Source organism: Anarrhichthys ocellatus, unplaced genomic scaffold (genome assembly GCF_004355925.1).
Source record: "Anarrhichthys ocellatus isolate YVR2014 unplaced genomic scaffold, GSC_Weel_1.0 scaffold14, whole genome shotgun sequence".
In the NCBI taxonomy this organism is placed as follows: Eukaryota; Metazoa; Chordata; class Actinopteri; order Perciformes; family Anarhichadidae; genus Anarrhichthys; species Anarrhichthys ocellatus.
Genome location: NW_022280044.1, coordinates 9111257 through 9131178, shown reverse-complemented (window position 1 = coordinate 9131178; position 19922 = coordinate 9111257). Strand labels below are relative to the sequence as shown.

General features: G+C 44.3%; 1 protein-coding gene across 1 annotated transcript in view; it reads left to right on the top strand.

Moving 5' to 3' along the window:
- Positions 1-913: 913 nt before the first annotated feature.
- The window catches only part of hpca (hippocalcin), a 30431-nt gene continuing 11422 nt past the window's right edge, over positions 914-19922 (top strand). Inside the window, exon 1 of the mRNA XM_031853760.1 lies at positions 914-1338. The gene's annotated coding sequence lies outside the window, so the exon portion shown is untranslated. The remainder of the gene's footprint in view (positions 1339-19922) is intronic.

Below are 19922 nucleotides of genomic sequence, written 5' to 3'. Positions count from 1 at the left end.
AAGAATGAAATCATGCGTCTCTTCTTGAATTTTAAAATATTGGATTGAATTAATCAAATTCTAGTAGTTCAGCCCCTGTCTTTCTAAAGATTGTGAATGGGGAAAAAGCAAGAAGTAATACCACGTGTGTGCATTATACACCAAATTGTTTGGAAGCTGAGATTTCCACATTTATTGATTTAACTGGGGCTTTGAAATAAACTCATCTTGTTGTAACCCTCTCCTTCTGCAATGGTTTCATGGCACCAGAGAATTAGCTCAATCAACTGTTTGGTCTCATGGTAGTGGATGGAAACATACAATGACTTGCATTGTCATTTGCCCAATTTCTGGAAATTCTAGTAAAATCTTTACCACAGTTGGATGGACACTTGGCTGAAGCGTATTTATTTATTTTTTATGTCTTATATTATTCCATTTCTGTGACATTTTGTAAGGGTACACACTGATGGAGATACATAGACTCCTAGTGCTATAATAACATGAGATGCTTTATCCGATCCAAAATGATATTATAGTGAAAAAATGAGGCAATAGTGTACAATAAGCACAGTTTTGGCTCCACTGGGTCAATATAGGAACATTACAATCTAATGTCATAGTGCATTGCTTGTTTGTGGCCTTTGTGCAATCTTCATCTCCATCACAAAGAACAGAAATGTGACGCAGAAGATTATATTAGTATACACTCAGCACGGTGCGCCATCATTCTATGTTGTGACACACACATCTATCTGTTTTTAGCGGGAGAGAGCGAGAGAGAGAGAGAGAGAGAGAGAGAGAGATAGAGAGATAGAGGGGAGGGAAGTAGGAGGAGGGCTGTGCGCAACGTCGGTGCCAATAGGCGCAGCGCTGTCTAATTAAAACCCTACCACGTAATCCCGACGAAAGCTCCCCCCCTCCCTCCCGGTTTAAATCCACTCCACCAGCGCTCACCACCTGAACACACCGCCCGCCGCTGCTATCCCGTCCCGACCCCTGGAGGAGAGGAAAACGCCAGCAGCAGCAGCAGCAGCTCCGCACCGCAGCACCACCACTGCTGCCTCTCGCCTGCACGGTAACATGGTTTGCAGGGCTCGGCTGCTGTAGCCAAGGGGCCACTTAGTCTGTCACTCAGTCCGCGTGGATGTGCGCGAGTGTGCGGTAACAAGCAGCAGTAGTAAAGCAGACGGAGATCCCGCGCCGCTGTGCATCAGGAGCACCGGAGGAAAAGGCGTCCGGAGCCGAGCCGAGCCGAGCATCCCTGCACCGCTGCCCGCCCGTCCTGCACACCGGCCCCGCTGAACCGGAGCAGGGACACCCTCCTCCCCGCAACAGACACAACCTCGGCTTTACCGGGTAAGGAAGAGGGGCGACATATACACCGCAGATGTTTAGCCCTCTCTTAAAGATGTAATGTCTTCTGTAACGCCATCGCTCGTGTCGTGAATTCGGCTCGTGGGAAAGCGACACAGGCGCTTTTGTTCGGTTATTTCGGCTGTTTGTGGCGACAAGAACCCGCCGAGTATAAAGCATAGCCGATGTGACCTGAACACATTCCCGTATACCCTGCAGCTTGTCTGATTGCAATGAGACAGATGTTGTTGTTGCTTTTCTTCCCTTTGTGCGTCCCACTCAGGTTGATCATCTTCTTTTATCGATTTAATCACACAAAAAACAATGAAAGGACTAAAAAACCTATTTTGCACAAGCCAATAGGATGAGCGCGTTATCGGCCATGCGATTGTTTATGAATGATGTGAACACGAGGCAAGCATGGATGCGCATGGTGCTGCTCTGGATCCTCCAGCTCTCCTCTGTGTGTCACAGTCATGAGGTGCATTCATCTCCCTGAGATGCACCCTCTTATTTGCTTCCTTATTCCACCCAAAGTCACAGTTATAAGCTATAATATTGCCTTTGAGACCGCAGAGTATGTGTGTAGTGAATTACACTCACTATGTCGCAGTATTTTCTCATATAGCAACATAGAGCGATATTCCAAACAGGCAGCTGCAGTGAGTTTATATATATATTTGTTTCTATAAAACATCTTCTCATATTTCACAGTAGCTGCTAATGCTATCTCTGCTGATTCCTTCGCTATAGAAGAGTAGGATTACTATAATATGAGCTGAGTGAAATGTTACGTTCTCTGTTGCTATAATGCAGCTTGTGCTCTGCTCCATTAGCCCACATCCTATTATAGCTGCAATCTCTGCATCTCATGCATCTCGTAAGACATGATTTGGAAATTTATCTACGCTGGAAATCTCTTGTTATTGACAGTGTTGTGTAGTCAAAATTAATACAATACGAGGCAGCCGGGGTGTCTATACCATGACATCTTCAATAAGCATCTGTCACCAGGTGTTTGGGACCTCTTCTCTCCTTTTTCCTGAGAGAACAAGCCTGTTTATGGCCTGATTCAGGCCCTGTTTTGCTACACTGATGTGAAGCATTCGCCTCTTTTCTTTCCCTATATGTCACCCAGCTGCTTCAGCTTTAACTGGTTCCTGTCTTGTGCAGAGAGCCAGCTGACCCGACCCTTGCAGGACTATTCAGAGGAGTCACATGCGTGGCAGTCTTAGGGTCGAAAAGGCACCACGGTCGCTCAGCGGTTGTCATTTTAGGGTGGCTAATGATGGAAAGAATGATGAGAGGTCCGGACGATGTGGCGGCCATGAGGTGTGACCCCGGGGTTAATGGGAATGTGGTGCACGGGCGACGGTGCGGCCCCTAACAAATTGAATCATATTTAGGGATCCTGTCCGAAGGAAGCCTGCTCGACTCAATTTGCTCCAGTTGCTGCTGACGTTTTTGGTTGGGAGGAGGCAGAGTTTAGCCTCCCTGTGCTAATGCTAGTTGTTACATAAGAAGATAAATGTGTGCTGGAGCGCTACTCTCTCTCTCGCCTGCACACACACACACACACACACACACACACACACAATCATAACTTTTAACTCTGAGGCGTTAAGCTCCAAGCAAAGGTGTGTTTTATTGATATTAGTCGTTTTTATTTCCATCTCTTACTCTCTCCAGTGGCTCTGCTGACATGCACTTCTTTTCATAGGCTTTCACAGTATCAGTCTAGTGTTTCTCATATAGGTGACCTTGCTCTTATAGGACGCCGCCAGAAATTCTTGACGAGATGCCCCTGACCACATGTCTGCATGGAATTCATAAGTACACGGCCTGAAAGTCACTTTGAATTCAGGTTTCTGTCCTGCCACGTGAGCACAGGTCACTGCTGGATCATGGGGTGGAAGCACAAAGGCTCAGCCTCTTGGAGCTCGCCCTCCGTCTAACAGAGAGACAAGTAAAACCTCTGAATGCTCCCGATGCTCGGAGACCTCGGTGGAGCCGGAGAGGCCTCCAGGGGTTGGGTCGGGGTTAAAGCAGCACTTTCAATGTTGCATTTACCAGAGATGTGCTCATAAGAGTCTCTGAACACTAAGCAAGAAAGAAAAGCATAAAAAACAACTAAAGAAATCTTAGTCAACTAAATACAAAACGACCGATTAGCAAACTAATCGACTGTCATAATCAAAGAGGCAGCCCGAGTTGTGCCAAATATGACGGTGGTGGAAGCAGCATGATGACAACAGAGACTGTGGTTCCTGTCCCGTCTTACCAACATTCAACTTTGTGTTTGTTGTTTTTAAGCCAGAAGACTTTCAAGTGTTACGTACATAATAAAAAAATAAGTTTAATTGGAAAATATTCTCATTTATTTATTTGTATTTACATTTAAAAACTGATCTTTATACCTGGACTGTATGGGTTTGGTTGGATAAGATTTTTGGTTGTGACATCACCGTGTTACTAATGAGCCCCACCGACTTCAAACTAGTGAGAAAGTATCAGAAGCCTTTGTTCACCTCACAGCTCAGTTTCTGGAATAACACAAAAAGAAAAATCCCTTTGCCTTTTTGTCGAGGGAACCAGTGCCAGTCTAACTTCCAGAGTTGTCCTACAAAAACACGTCATCCCTGCAGCACTCTATTTCTCAAGCCAGAGGCAAAATAGTCCTGATGACATCACTATGGCGTCATCAGGGTTGTTTCTCTGACTCATCAAAGCTCCTCTAGAGTCACAGAAGGCATCATACAGCTGTTTTCACTGGCTGAGGAGCACTCTTCATGCTCCTTTAATGGACTACAGCACCCATAATTCATGTGCCTTGGACATAGTGGCATATTACATCTTTCTCAGGGAACAAGAGATAATCAGATCCATTTTGAAAGGAATAACCAAGCTTTGTAAGCCCTCTCGCTACGTTTTCATATACACAGGGGAGTGGGGATGTGGCCTGCGTGGGTCGACATGAGGTCTGCCCCACAATCTGCCCTGGGAGAGGCGTCTCCTGCCCGTCACATCCAGTCTGATAAAGCCTGCGATGAGAGAGAGAGAGAGAGAGAGAGAGAGAGAGAGAGAGAGAGAGAGAGACTGCTCTGCTGGAAATCCCCCGTTGTAGGGAGGTCTAGCTGCACTGTCGCCAGTGAATCTGATCAAAGGACACTGGGCTGGAGTAATGTGAAGAAACTGGCGAGTGAATCCTCCTTTTGTCTTCCAACAAAAGCATAAAAAAACAAATGCAACAGGAAAGAGCAGCGGGTTGAAACAATTTAGTTGCTAACAAGAAAATAAGTTTTGAGTGGAGATTTTGTACAAACAGTAATTCTGCTACTTCACCTCCTGTTCTCTCCTCTCCTCGAGCCATTAGGAGGCTGAGAGGGCAGCCAATTACTCCCCGAGCTCGGCATGTGGTTTAGCTAATGAAGTCAGCGGGCAGAAAAAGTGTCTGAACCAGTGTGTGTGTGTGTGTGTGTCCTTTAGCATAAAAGGGTCAACGGCTCTCCGCTGATAAGGCGTGGTGGAGAACACACACTCCACCGATACCTCTGTCGAGATCGTATCTCAAAGCAGCCTCTTCCTCTCTCTGTGCCTCTGGATACATCCACACTAATACGTTTCTGTTTTAAAATGAAAACGATCTCCGTTCACACGGGCGCCGTCGAAATGATTTCCATCCATACTTACACGACTGCATGCGAATATCACATGACTATTCACGTGCACTGGGCATGCGGGTGCCGGTGTACTTTAATAATAAAAAGATTGGGGTTGATACTTAAGATCCTTCTCTATAATCTTCCTCTTTAGACTCACACAGACAAAGTTGTATTTTTAAAACTTACTTACGTCTCTCTCTCAAACACATCACATTTTCTTTAAAATAAACACTTACAAATCAAAGTTTACTAGTTTATGGGTCAATAAATTTGGTCAACACACTTCTTTCACTTGGTTTCGTTGTTGTCTGTTCTCACTCGTAGCTCTGCCGGTGGCTGAAGTCTCTGTCGCACTCGAGAGCATTTGTGCATTTGTTCCTTTACAGTTTCTTTGTTAACTTCACAATAGTCGGGCAGAACAATAAGCATTAATAAGAAAAGGAAAGTCCTCTGTTTAGTGTCAATCGTCCTCCTCAAAGCCGCAAACCGGTACTTCAGACGTCCGCTGATAACGCCGCTGGACACGCCACTCGCTAATCGCTAACAGCTAACAGCTGCTTCCTCCACATGTCGGCAGTAGTAGAATTATGAAATGCAGAATTTAACTGCACAACAGCTGCAAGGCCGGTAAAGCCTGTAATCTGTTATCCGGGTTGAAAAAGAATCAGTGGTCGACCTGGCTGTGATAGGGGCGTGACAAATCAGGGCAGGACACGTCGTGAGTGCGAAGACCCGATCAAGTAGCGAACGTCCAAGTCATCGTTTCCAAAGTTATGCGGCTCGGCCTGTCCACACGACGAGGTAACCCCGGAGTTTCCACACTTATCTGGCCTCCGGAGCATTTTTAAACCTCCAGATTAGTGTGGACGCTCAGTGTAAACATAGCAAAATATATGCATTTTAAAAAGGAATTGTAGTAGGGTGGATGTAGCCTCTGTCTATCCTCTTCTTCCACCTATCATTTCTCTCCCAGACTGGAGGATTATTTCTCTCAATTAGATCTCATCCTGTCCCTCATCAAGTTTCCTCTCATCTTCTTTCAGTACATTTTTTTTGTTCTCTGTCCAATTCAAAAGGCTAAAGTCTAAAGGGAGTAAGAGTTGAATTAGTCGCTTTAGACTAAGAAGCTGTACAATCCAAGCCAAGCTGGTGTTTTCCCTGATGGATATCTGCACTCCACTGATGGCACCTTTACTAGTTTGTCATGTTCCGTGAGTTTGTTTGATACTTCCTTTATGCACAAGGGAGATTCGCTCGTCTTGTTGTCCATTGTCATCATGGAGATTTTCTTGTGATATCTGTCTTTTTAATGTCCCTGTTTGACCTGCAAGAGTACGTACGACCGGCCTCACAGACTCAAGTACAGACGAGAATTTCTTATTCAGTGCTGTAATTACGACCCTGCTAGAAGACCGTGGAATGTACCCAAACAGAACCACGACCAAGAGGGGGGAAGGAAGGGAGGAGTGCCCCTGCGTCGCATACCCCTGCCCTCTTTTATGCTCGCTAATGTGCAGTCTTTAAGGAGTAAGATGGAGGAACTGACAGCCAGTGTAGAGTCACAGCCCTTGAGATCGGGACCCTGTGAGAGGGCGTTGTTTATACCTAGAACGATGGTTGTTCATGAAACTCTGTGGCCTTCTAACTGCCAGGAGGATTTTCACAATTATTCATCACTTTTGATTAAATTCCCTTCAAATGAAACTCGGACAATGCAACATCAGTCACCATTAGAGTGATGCGGCGTTTGCAGAGCATGTCCTCTGATGCACCTACAGTATAACCTTATTATGGGGGATTTGAATCGCTACTCTATGGATCCCTTAGTCATTTCCTTCAGTATGTTGCCTGCCCTATGAGACATGATGAGGTGCTGGACCGTCTCCAGTTGTTGTGGGACCGTCAGAGTAAATATTGCAAAGCTTCTTTTACGTCTGATCATAGTCTTGTTCATTTAGTTCCAGTCTACCAGCTGAAGAGAGCGAGGACTTTGTAAAGAATCTTGTGCAGATTTAGAAAAACTCACAGACACAGTACATTTTTACATCACTTTCGGTGAAAATACGGTCATTCCTTGCAAAATAATAATCGAATAATTAGTAAATCCCTTTAGAATTTGGGAGCATATAGCGGTGAGGTTGCAGATCGCAACCAACTGAAACCTCTCCCTGTAAGGTATTAAAAACACAACCATTTTTATTTTCAGGTGATTAAACACGAAAGAAAACATACTAATTAATGGTACGTTCCATTTCTGCTAATAGATCTCCCTAAATGCTCCACACTGGCCCTTTTAAATAACTATTGAATCAGAAGAAACCCTTTATCGGGCAGACAGCACCCAAAATGGAGATGTAAAACTAACTGTAGTATAAAACAACATGGAGGGTAAACTGGGAAATAGTAACAGGTGCAGCCTGGTGAGCCATGACCTCCATGTTTGGAATGCAGAATAAAAAGAGGAGTATGGTGTGTTCTGATATGTCTGACACTGATTTGGCAGTTTTTATTTGCACACGATTTTACTGGTGAACTCCCTGTGAACCAAGAGCGCTGATTGATGAAGCTGCAATGTGTAAGAGGGACAATCCTGGGGATTACACATCACATAAAAGCACTAATTACAAACTTAAAAACAACATCTGTTCGCATGATCGCAGTCCTCTACATCAGTAGAGAACATAGATAACACAGGAATAGACTTAATATAAAGACCAATATGTGAGTCATGTCCCAGGATCCGTTGGTGTGAACAGTCGTTCCTACAACTCTGCATATCTCAGACCAAAGCTCAGGTCATCTTACTGGACTGCCAGCAGCTTCATAGCAGTGAGTTTGATTTGCTTCCGTCAGATTGGAGGTTTTACCTCCCAAGAGGTGACACAAACAGAGACGAGGTATTTTCTTCCATCAGTTGTTGGCTTTTTAAACAAAATGTGACGTGGCCTGTTTATTGATCGGTACCTCGTGGTTTCTGGCTTTTTCTTCTTTTGCTGCTTTCTCTGATGGTTTTGTTGACAATGGCGACAGCGACTTGTGTATGTATGTATTCTATTGATTGCTTGATTTGCCGTTCCTTTTGTTTCATTATTGACTGCTCTCTGTAAGCCAAATTGCCCCTGTGGGACATAAAAGCTCTACTCTACCTCTGAGCAAAATGTGAGGAATTTTATGGAGGAATAACCACCAGCTGAGTCTCTACCTCAGCCACATAAATATAAACAGAGTCGTGGCTGTTGTGCCTGTATTTTTTTTATATGAGAGTAGAGCAATATTGACACAGTGAGAGGAGCGAAAGAAAATGTTCCCAGTGAAAAATTACACCCTGTTTCATACCATGACAGCATCAATTAAGCTCAGCGTTTTCCCCCTCGCCAGCTCCTCGCTGGGCTCTCTGGGCAATAACAGGGCCAATCAGAAATAGAAAAATCGATGTGGCGCCGGCTGGCTTGGATGCATTTACAAGCAGCCGTAATGACTGCAGACTCCATTCTCCAGCTGCTGGTGCAATCACATTGCAACCTGCGATCTGTGGAGCTGCGAGCAGAAGAGCAGTATTATTCCGTAGAGCAGGTTCACCGAGTGACACTCTTATAATGTGAACCGCTATAATGCTTATGTTTGTGTCTTTCCTCTCATACGACATTTTATTTTCATCAGCACCAAATCTCCAAATGAGCCTCTCTCGTGTTTGGTTATTGGCTGCACAGGTAGAACACAGCAGGTGTTGTTAACTTTTGGTCAGCGTTCATGTTGGTGATCAGTAATGATGTAGTAGTAGTAGGAACACAAACACCTTATATCTCCATGTCTGTAAATATAACAACTTCGGTCCTGTACATACGGTAGATCTGTAGTATACTTACAGCAGAAGTAGATGAAGCAGTGACAGTGACTGCATGAAGCTTACAAGGCTGCCGCTGATCGGGGTTGTGGAGAGATGCATCCACAAATTGTTTCTGTCTTCATGCTTACACATAACTAGAGAGAGAGAGGGGGGGGGGGGGGGGGCAGATGGAGAATAAGAGAGAGATGGAGATAAAAGGAGGTAGAAGGTGAGAGAGAGAGAGCTACAGCTGTATGGAAAATATAGCAACATAAGGATTGTTGATTGTTTATACAGAATAGTTCTTATGTGTTGTTACAGCAATGCAGACATTTAGCTGGAACTTCTATGTATATCATGAGTGTTCCCTTAAATTTGCCGCATTTGCACCAAACAGCAGAAAGACCAAGTCAGCGACCAGCTGGTGACAGTCCTGCAGCATTTAGCAGCTAAAGAGACGGAGAGTCATTCTTTAATTCACCATGTGGCCAGACACACGACTCCAACCGCTTGATAATGCTGCTCCGTAAGTGCTGGATGTGTAAATAAGCAACTGTTTGTATTTGTGTTCAATTAAATTGCTTTTGTTAGTTATTGTCCTGCGGAGGAAGAGAAGCTGCAGCCCTGGTGATAGCTAATGGGGATCCATTTAAATGAATAATGAATGACACTTCATGATGTACAATAACACAGAAATGATGCTTTACCTGAGTGAAATATAAAACTCAGACCTTGTTTTATAGATTTATAAATCCATCACGGGAAAATGTGTCCATCATTTTATACTCCTTTTGATAGAACTTCCCCCAGAATGTAATTGTGGAAACATTAATCGTGCAGTGCTAAAATAAGGAGCAAAAGAATGTCTTATCAGCCAGGTGCAGTAAGTCACACTTGCAGCAGTTGTGATCTACAGCTCCGTGTTCAAAAAACGAGAGGCTGGCAGCGAGCATGCAGAGCGGCAGCACATGAGAGTCTGCAAGCGAACACGAGGAGTGGTCCGAACGTGTGACCTTTCCGTCGGAGCCCAGAGCGAGCCCCGCACGCCGGAACTGTACGAGTCGCGGCGCTGCATTGTGGGATATCTCCATCACGCAGCTCGTGGGCCTCTATCGGTGCGACACGACCGCTCGTGAAGGGCAAATCCTCGCTGAGTCGGCCGTTTCCCTTCCTGCTGGTATTTTTAGACACTTTCTCTCTCTTTTTCTCATCACTAGCAAAGGGTATATGAAAGTGAGGCAGATGTAATGTGGCCAGGCGTTGTGGCGCACTCGTCCAGTCACCCTTCTCGGCGAAGCATGAGATTTAGTTTGTTTCCTAAGCGCGTCACAGGCTGCGTGCCTCTGCCTTACTTGGGAATCGAGGGTGCCTTTTGGGTCACGTAGTAGGTTCAACACATTGCGTTTCCTGTGAAACAAATCTTCCGGAAATAGAGAGAAGTCAGAGTTAGATTATGATTGTGAGAATGCAATCCTCTTTATGTAAGTATATTATAGAGCAATGTCCTTTGCCTTTTATTAATGTGATGACTCTTTGGCCGGAGCTCCGTGGCCTCCCACGACTCTAACCACACACCACTTCTGCTATACACGTCAGAGCCCCAGTTGACATAATCGTAACACACCGAGGGGATTTGTTCATCTTCCCAGGACATGTTTGCATTATGTAAAGATAACAGGATTTTATATTCAGGGCAGCAAACGGTATGCTATGAACAGTAAATATCCTTATTTGTTGCCGGTGTGAGGATGAAGCAATATGGCAAACACCCACAGTTCACTTTGCACAATCTCTAAACACGAGCACCGCCAAGAGTGTTTTATAGATTCATTCAATAAGGGCTGTTGTATGAGTCACACGTTTCGAAGGAAGTGTTATAACCACGTGTCGGATACGAGGTGGAACGTCAGCCAAGGAGCGAATGGTGGTGGGGGGGATGCTGGTGTTTCTCACTGGGTGTTTAGAAAAGGTCAGTACAGAGGATGTGTGGAGAGGGGGGGGGGGGGGGTGAAAAGGAGAAGAGGGGGGTTGAAAATGAAGTGTAAAGATAGAGAAGGGAGGACAAAAAAAACATGAGCCAGAGGGGTCGCAGTCTTGTCGTCCGTGTGTGTGCCACCGAACAGCTGGAAGAGTCTGATGCTCCTGCCTCTCCCATCTGCCTTTCACACCCCCGACGCTCCGGAGCTCCACGTGATCGGAGCTTTCCCTTTTCCCTTCCCTGCTACAATGATAACATTCACTGAGATAAGTGTCAAGAGAAATGATTTGATCTACGTGATGAAATATCTGACGTACGTCACTGAAGTGTTGCTCAGAGGGGACGCTCGTCCTGGATCGGCTGTACTGGCTATTTGTAAAACCATTGCTAAGTTAGTCAACTATTGACGTTAGCGTGTTCGTTCCATCAACTGGTTTGGAGCGAATAAACTCGGCTACATCGTAGTTTAGAAATTGGTGCTGTAGGCTACACTTTACACTAGGGCTTTGAAATATAGCCAAAATACTGTTTCACAATATGTCATTTCATATCTCAGTAATGAGATGTCTTCTGGTAATTCAAGAAATAAATAGTCCATATTTTCTCATTTAATTAAGAACTTTGGTGATAAATAATACAATTCTCTGAGAAATTTGAGTTAGTGTGTGCATATTGTTGTCAATTTAGACAACGTGAATGTAAATGTGTGAATGTATCACGATATCTGGATATATAACTGGCGATACGATTCCATTAAAAGGCGATAACGTATCACGTTCATTGTTTCCCAGGCCTACATGGCTGTAACCCGTCAGTATGTAGAGCAGAAGAAGAAGAAGAGGTTGCAAACTGGAAACAAAGTCGCCATCCAGCGAAGAGCTTCTTCGGGGATTTCTTTCAATTGGGCAAGTTTTGATTGTTCTTTCATGTCCGCTAATATTGGCAATGTTCCATGCTGTCCGGAGACTAAGACGAGTGTTTCTGTGATTGAAATACGTAAACAGTTGGTCAGTCATGTGAGTTCAATGTTCGCTACAACAGAATTATTCAGCAAAGCTGTTTCCAACTCAAGCCAGCCTGAAAACGAATGTGATACTTCAAAAACAGAAACGCTGCTCGTGTAAACTCACAAATATTGCAGTTTCAGTTTTTGTGGATATATATTTCAACTGTTGGTGCGACTTTGTTTCATTTTTATTTACAAACGTAATTGTTACCTATGTTTCATATTTAGTAGTATTCATGAAGTTTTGAATGCTAACCTGCTTGCTGTAGTTATTTAGCCTGACATTGTCAGCCTAACGTTTGGTATGTTGTGTTACATTTGTGAACTTTTCTCAGTTTGCTTTTTGAAGCGCCGGGTCAGACGTGTCCGTAAGTTTGAACTCACAGACAGTGGGTATTTGCTGGTGAAGTATTTAAAATCAAATCATTGAAGATGTACTTCAGCTAAGCTATGAGGAGCTCAAACACCAGCGATGTTGCTGTCTATCTTTATTTCATTCCTCATCACAGAACCATCCTTGACCAGAATAACTAAGATAATTGCCTCCAGCGACAAAGAAAGGAAGTTGATGCTGGGAGAGTAATTGCCATCTTCATCCTGGGAAGTGTGTGCTCCTGCAGTGTGTGTGTGTTCTATGACTGCAGGAGGGTGCGTGCGATTCCCGCACGTGGCCGTGAGTGCGTCTTGCTGCAACGTGCTGCTGCGGGACGTGAGCTAAAATACCCTCCGCCTCGAAAGCCCTTCACCCTGGAGGCCTCTCTCAGTAAAGGATGTCCCCTTTTTTAGAGCCCTTGGAGAGCTTTAAAAACGGGCGCAGTAACCCTTTAAACACTCACCTCTCAGGCAACGTGATACTGTTGGCAGGTTGAAAGGGGAGAGGTTTGATTCAGTTTCCTATTTAACTCTTCCCTTACACTGTCATTTACACCCGGAACCTCAACTAAACCTGACCGCAGCTTTACAGACAAGCTGGTGAACGGACGTTCTCTCCCGATGCATGCAGGTTTGTACTCACATCCACTTTTTGAACGGCTTGTGTTGTAGTTCATGTGCATGCATGTTAGAACCTCATTAAACCTGAGCACTTACATGTCAGGTGTGGAAGGATTAGAAGCTCTTATCCTCCATTATGTCTACTGTGTTTTGACCAGAAAACTAAACCAGGACATCATGACGAACCCACTTTTGGGTAGTTTAGTGACAAGGATAACGGCCAGAGGGCCGGGGTTCCAGCGGGTCCTTGTTGCCAGTTTGCGCTGGCAGGAGCAGGATGGAAAGATCTAGAGCAGCGATACCAGGGGAGCTCAGGCAGCAGCAAGCTAGGCCCGAGGCATTTAGCAAAGATCAGGGGCTGTTAAAAAACGACAAACTGACATTGGCAACATTTTTGGAGGGGGAGAAGGAGGGAGGAAAATAAAAACAAAAAGGAGAGGCTAGAAGAGAGGGCAGGGAAGACGGGTGTTGTATGTCAGCATATCGATTGCAGCTAAGGATAGAAGTATATCAGGATTCTCCTTCACCTCAGCGGCAGGAATAGAGCTTGTGACCCCAGAGGGGAATCCAGGGATGCTATGGATTTGTTTAGGGGTCAGTTTGGCAATGCCACTTAAATCATCGATGGGAAACTTGATATATCATTTTGGTCTGAGAATAGACTTAATGCTTATTTCTCATACCAACAAATGTCCCCGTTGACTTTCTTAGGAAAACAGAAAACCATTGTTGCGCCGTTGTGATTTTCTTCTTAAAACCCCTGAAAACTAGGATTAAAATAGTTCGTAGCCTCATGGAGTGGATATATATATATATATATATATATATATATATGCCTGAACTGAATGAACAAGCTGAAGTTGCTGAATAAATTTGCAAATAGTCGTTAATGATGATGTGAAGATTTGGCGGGAAAAAGACTGTTCATTAAATCCAGTGATGGTGATTGTCGGTTTGAACTGAATGAACCTGTTCCAATCAGCTAATTGATTCATAACGTCCACCTCTGCGTCATGTTCAGTATGTGCTTTTGAATGCCGTATCATTGGTAAGAACTGCTACGCTAATCTGTTCATAATCCTTAGCTCATCCACAGGATTACGCTGATAGCTGTACGGATGCTGTGGTGGTAATTATTGGACATGTTTCATTGCCATACCTGAACAGAAGTCACTGTTTTGTTGAATGAAAGTCTTTTCTAGACCACTCTTTCCTCAGTGAAGTCCAATGTGCACTTCTTGATCTAGTTTAAGGCTTTAGAATCAGCTCAGAAATCCGTGCACGTCTTACTTGAGTGCACAGATTTTTTACATTAGTTGTACGAGAGCATGAATATCTGTCATAGCTTACTGACAAAGGGTTGGATTATCTTAGAGGAGAGAACAGTACTGACGTCTTAAAGTGCGTCTAAATATACCACTGTGCCCTGGAGGAACTGGAACCTGGCTTCAGCTGCTGAGGTCAAATTGTCTCCAGGAGGAAGACGAGCTACCTTGTGGCCGCATCCCCCCCTCATGGGAGCGCGGCTACAGCTGATATAATAAGCTGTCTGGGTGGAGGGCCACGACTCGGCCCGTCAGCAGCCGAGTCTCCCGTCTTCGGTTCGCGCTGTGCGTGGCAGACACTATGGATTTTCATATATTATTATGCTTGGGCCCCGTGCTAGAATTATACTCTCTCTAAAGGTCACAGCGCTGCACGGAGCAGTGTCGGACATGTTCCTCTTGTTTTCTTTGATCCTTCTGTTTATCTGCTCTCTTTCTTCTTCGTCTCTCCGTCCATTTTCCGGCCATATGCTCTCTCTTAGAGTCACATGTTGTCTAATCAACAACTGCTATAGCTTGACTCCCTTTGATGCGCCAAATGTGCAGACACTCGGCTCGTCGTCTCCTCTGACCCTGCCCTTCCCACACACACACACACACACACGAGCGTTGCACGATCTCTCTCCCCTTGCTGCCGCCGTGAAGGAAGGGACAGATGCCGCGCTGACCTGAGCCGTATGGTGCTGAAAACATGCTATGAGCAACAGCTTTGAGTGCCTGATTTACTGTTGTAACTTATGTCTTTTATTTACCAAAATAAACAGAAAAACTAAGGCTGTAATCACAGCCGCCCACACTTTCCTCTTTGTGATTGTCCCTCGCTCAATGACTGTGCACTTTTCTGCAGGGGTGAAATTACTGGGTTGTTTATGAAATTTGGGCTACTGCATCTGGCCGGGGTTTAAAAAATACTGTTACCAAACAAGCTGTCCTGTTATGGTCAAAACACGGATACAAGATTTAGGCAACTTTGTTGTTACCACTCATATTAATGACTCATTATACTTGAGAAATATTTGATTGACATGAGCTGTATTCAATCTTCGCTGGACATAACGGAGGACCACACTCAAACTACCTTGATGCCATCGTTGACATTGACATAAAAAGTTGTGTATTTGGTTGGGGGGGGGGGGCTTAGTGAAGGGTCAATTGCTTTCATCTGTCACTCAGCAGGACAAATTTCATCTGTATTCGTTCACAATGTGCTACTATTACATACAAAATGTCCAGTATAATCTAGCTTTTATGTGCAGTAATGTGTCATACATGTAGAAAGAGAATACAGAAGCAGCTACGTGGCAGAACTGGTCAGTAAATGCGTGCATGGCTGCACGGTGAATTGTGTGTTGCCGACTGTGAAGATGAGCTTTCTCGTGTAAATATTTCATGAGTACTGGCAGCAAGGAGGCTTGAAAAATATGATATAAATATTACAAAAATGAATATCTTCTCTTTCCTTGTTTGTATCAGCTGGCTTATATCTCTACCCTGAAAGGAAACGGGAAAGAATACATTCCCGTATGCTGACACGTCTGTATGCTTTTATTTTCTTTCTGATTCAAAATTAAACAGCATGAGAGGATTTTGTGGTCGAGGATATCAGTAGAAGAAGACACTCAGGGAAGATGGCTGTATGCTTTGTGTGATTGCAAAGCCGTGAAATGGTGTTCTTCCATATTCATTACCTGTTGAACGAAAAAGAAACATGACTTCTTATTAAACAGGAACAGGAATGAATACATTTTTGTGATGAGACGGTCCAGTGCCACAAAAGATATTATCTCGGATTGCCTTTTTCTCCATAGAGCTGTGGGAAGAGGTTTGCCTGCATGACTTAAGAGCCAGTAAATAGTCCCAGATTTCAGAACAGAGTATTGATATTTGCTTGCTAGGAGCCCAAGTAATGGATACGTGGAGGCACTCAGCTTTGCTGGAAGTTTTCAGTCACGGAAACCAGTTTGTTACTTCTGGATGGAGGACACTATTTCGTGTCATTGTGACCCAGATGGAAATAGCATTGCCCTCTGATGGACGTGTTGTAAATGAGCTCAGCCTCCTCCCAGATGGAGGTCTGAGTTCCTGAAAAGAGGTCTGCCGCTGTTGTCCTGCAGGGCCAGAGGGACGTGTGTGTTAAAGCTCAATCAGACAATCCGGCATGTCGACGGCACCATCAAGCGTGCCACCGACACACAACGTTGAAAAATTTCCTTTTATTAGTAATTCATATGACGTTTACAAAGTCCCCTTCGCATTTGTTGGTGAAAACGCAATCAGCAGATGGCGTTAGTTGACTCCCAGTGTCACCTGTCATGTAAGGGGACATTTCGGAAGCTTGATGTCTGGCCGGTGGGTGGAAGTGCTGAAGACCTTCTGCCAACGGTGATGAGTCCAGTTTTCTTGAGCACTCACTGCTGCTTGGGAGACGGATTTGATCTACTTCCTTATTTGCACTCCATAAATTCTTCTTCCATGAAACCAAATCATGTGGGCACACGTTCTCATTCACAGCGCGTCAAAAGGCGCCTTTGTCATGCCACTCGGCATGGGATGCAGACGCTCCAATGACGCTCCAATGTAAACCCATCTGCGTCCTTAGATGCTCAGAGAAAAGGCTGCGGGAGTGTAATCGTGTGGTATAAAGACTGAAAGAACTCAGCCGAGGCAGGAGGGAGGGTCGAACAAGCACAAGACCTTCCACCAGGAGCTTTGAGAGCGGTGTTTGAGACTCAAATTATACTCGGGATGTCTGGGACGTCTTCCGTTCTTATGTTTCATATACATTGTTACATTATGTTCTTATTATGTTTTTCTTAGTTGACTTTGATATTTTAAGCAAAGTTAACTATGTATGTTCTCCGGCCGTAGTGGAGCATCATAGTTTGACGCGTTGGGCTACCCGGTGCGTTAGAAATACTCCACGAGGTCCTGATCAAGCATCGCTATGTGACAAGCTGGATTGAGAGCGTTTGCTCATATGAATTACAAGACAAGTGTATATATATGTATTTATTTTAGTTTTTTTATATGAAAAAATATCTCTGGCACTGCATCGTAGGAATCGTTCTCATGTAAACCGAGTGGGATAGTTCCAATCGTTCCTAAAGCAAATCTTTTTCTGCACTATTATAGTGTGATGGGCATTTTTCACTGTTTTCAGATCTTTCTTTTATAGACGTGACAATTATTCATTTCATCCAGTGTGCTCTCAGAACAAGTGGGTATCTGATAATGAACATGTTCATAAGAGGAATCATTAGGCGAGCGAATCCTTTTGCAGTTCTCTAAATGTGGTTATGATAATCTCTGGAGTATGATTTTTTCCATTAGTCGTTATTCCCTTCAAAGAAAGACATCCCCGATCTGTCCCAACTGTCCGTCTCTCATCCTCTCCCTCTGAAGTCAACGCCACATAAGCCTTTTAAGCCTTCGCTTCTGCACTTTTGTGTCCTTAAATGTGGCTTCATCACATTCTCATCTCCTCTCCTCGGTGTCAGTCCGCTGCCAAATCATCAGCGGCTATGTGTGTTTTTTTACATTAGTTATTTAAAATGAAACGAGGACGATGGCAGAGTACAATGAGGTTTGCGCATACTCCCTCTTTGAGAGTTATTATCAGGGTTTTGACATGCTCTGAAAACTCTGAGTGCAGCAGGAGAGAGAGAGAGAGCTCCACACTGAGGACCAGCCCTCATTCTTATTTTTAACCACTCCCTAAATGTCTTCTCCTTCAATAACTCTCAGCATCTTCATCAATCCTTCCTCTCTTCTCCCTCTTCATCTTCGTCTTCTTTTTTTTCCCTCCCTGTCTCTTAAGGTGGAAACACATGCATTTGAATAAATTCATTGGTATCGATCAGCAGCTTCTAGACTAGCAGTGGCACTAAGGGCACGATGCGTAGCGAGTAGGGAACAGATGCACAGGGTTGATGGGAGAAGTAGTTTCACGTTGGAATCCATTATTTATATCTAGAAGCTCAGTTCCTCATTTTATGATTGCAACCAATAGAATAAATATGTTTTGGGGCGTATAGCTGCTGTCAACAACTGTTTACTCTCAACGGGGTGGCCGAGCAGCTATAGCACCGTAAATTACATTTATATACCCACAATAACACAAAATCCTATTTTCTTTAGGGTGATAATGTTATAAAATAAATCGAGAGACTTTCAAAGCTTCCTTTGAAAGCCTCAGTGGAAGCTTCGAGTGTTAGAGAAATGATATTTGATACAGCCTTAAGTGTCCGTGCTTGTGCACCCACAATGCTGTCAAAACTTTCATTTATTATTTCCAATGAGTCTTAATACTTAGGGCTTAAGACGTTATTACCATAACACTTGTTGTCCCCTCCATCTGGTGCCATGGGGACCGGAGAAGACCAAACAAGGAGCCCAAAAAAAACGAGTTGTTCTTCTGACAACTCTTAAGTTCTGTCAGAGCTTCCTGATTGATCCTGAAAGTGTTTTAAAACGTCACTTTTTGGAACCACATTCCTTTCAACTACACAGTATACTCACTGCATCTTCAGCATGAGTCATCATCATCATCAGCAAGATGTGAAAATCTTCAGCGCGAACAATCTGAGAGAGAAAAGGCCGACGATGCAGGGCTCTCCAGCGTCACAGAGAGAAGCCACGGGTCAACAGGATGGAAGTTACAGGAGGAGAAAAGCGAATTGTTGGGCAGGAATTATGGGACGTTGCGGGGAGGGATACAAACACAAAGAGCTGGAGGGAGGAAAACGGAGAAAGAAAAGAAATATGGATGAAAGGTATAAGCTGCCCGGCGCCTCAGGTGGCCTTTCAGAAGCCGCGACAGGAGGCTGAAAACACTCAAGTGAAGAAAAAGAAATCAATGGTGCTTGTCATTTCTTTGATCTGTCTCTTTTTTCACTTGGCATCAGCTCTGTCTGCTTTATTGTAGTGCCTCATACCACTTCAACACCTCCCTTCGTTGTCTATCGTCGCTGCTCTCCGGTTCCTCTCGCTTGCTTTCCTCTCACCCTCTCTCTCCATCCCTCATCCTCCCTAATGACTGAGCTGTTGGCAGGCGATATGAAGGCGTCTTATGAGCATAAAACAGCGAGGGAGGAAAATACTGGCTCTCTAAAATGTTAAATTGGACTTTGGACTTATCTCTTCTCTAACTCTTTCTGACTTTCTCGTTTTCGCATCCCTCCTGCCCATTTTCCAGCTTCCCTCCCTCCATCTCAGCCTGTTCTCCGTCACTTCCTTTCTACTTCAATTTATTGCAACTTAAGTTGCTGACGCACTGAAACGGGCCTTTTATTAAAAACCTGATATTGGCCAGCCACTCTCACCAGAGTCATCCACCTCTGATGATGACGGTACCTCCCTGGCTGCAGATAGTCAATGTTTTTTGATATTTTTTTATTTCACATGGCTGCCCAGAGAAATCATTCGGGCTCGGAGTGGGAGGATTTTACTCAACAGTCTGTAAAATCTGCAGTGAAACTAGCTTCAGTCCTCCGTAAGGGGCAGCTAACCCAACTCAAAGAATTCAATTACTTTTAGTGTCCACTGATGGGCTGTAAGGTGCTGAGGGGTTTCAGGGCAATAAAATGGCCTTATCAGAAATCCAATTATAATGCTGCCACGAAATATCTGGCTACTGGGTGCTTAAATGACAAATACATTTGGAATCAGCCCGCAAAGGTTTTATTTTAAAGTTGTAGATTCTTCCAGTTTGTGCCTAAATTTCAATCCTATTCTATGTCTAAGATTACAACACTGCTCCGGGCTATTACCTTGTTCTGAACCGGGGAAATTATTGCTA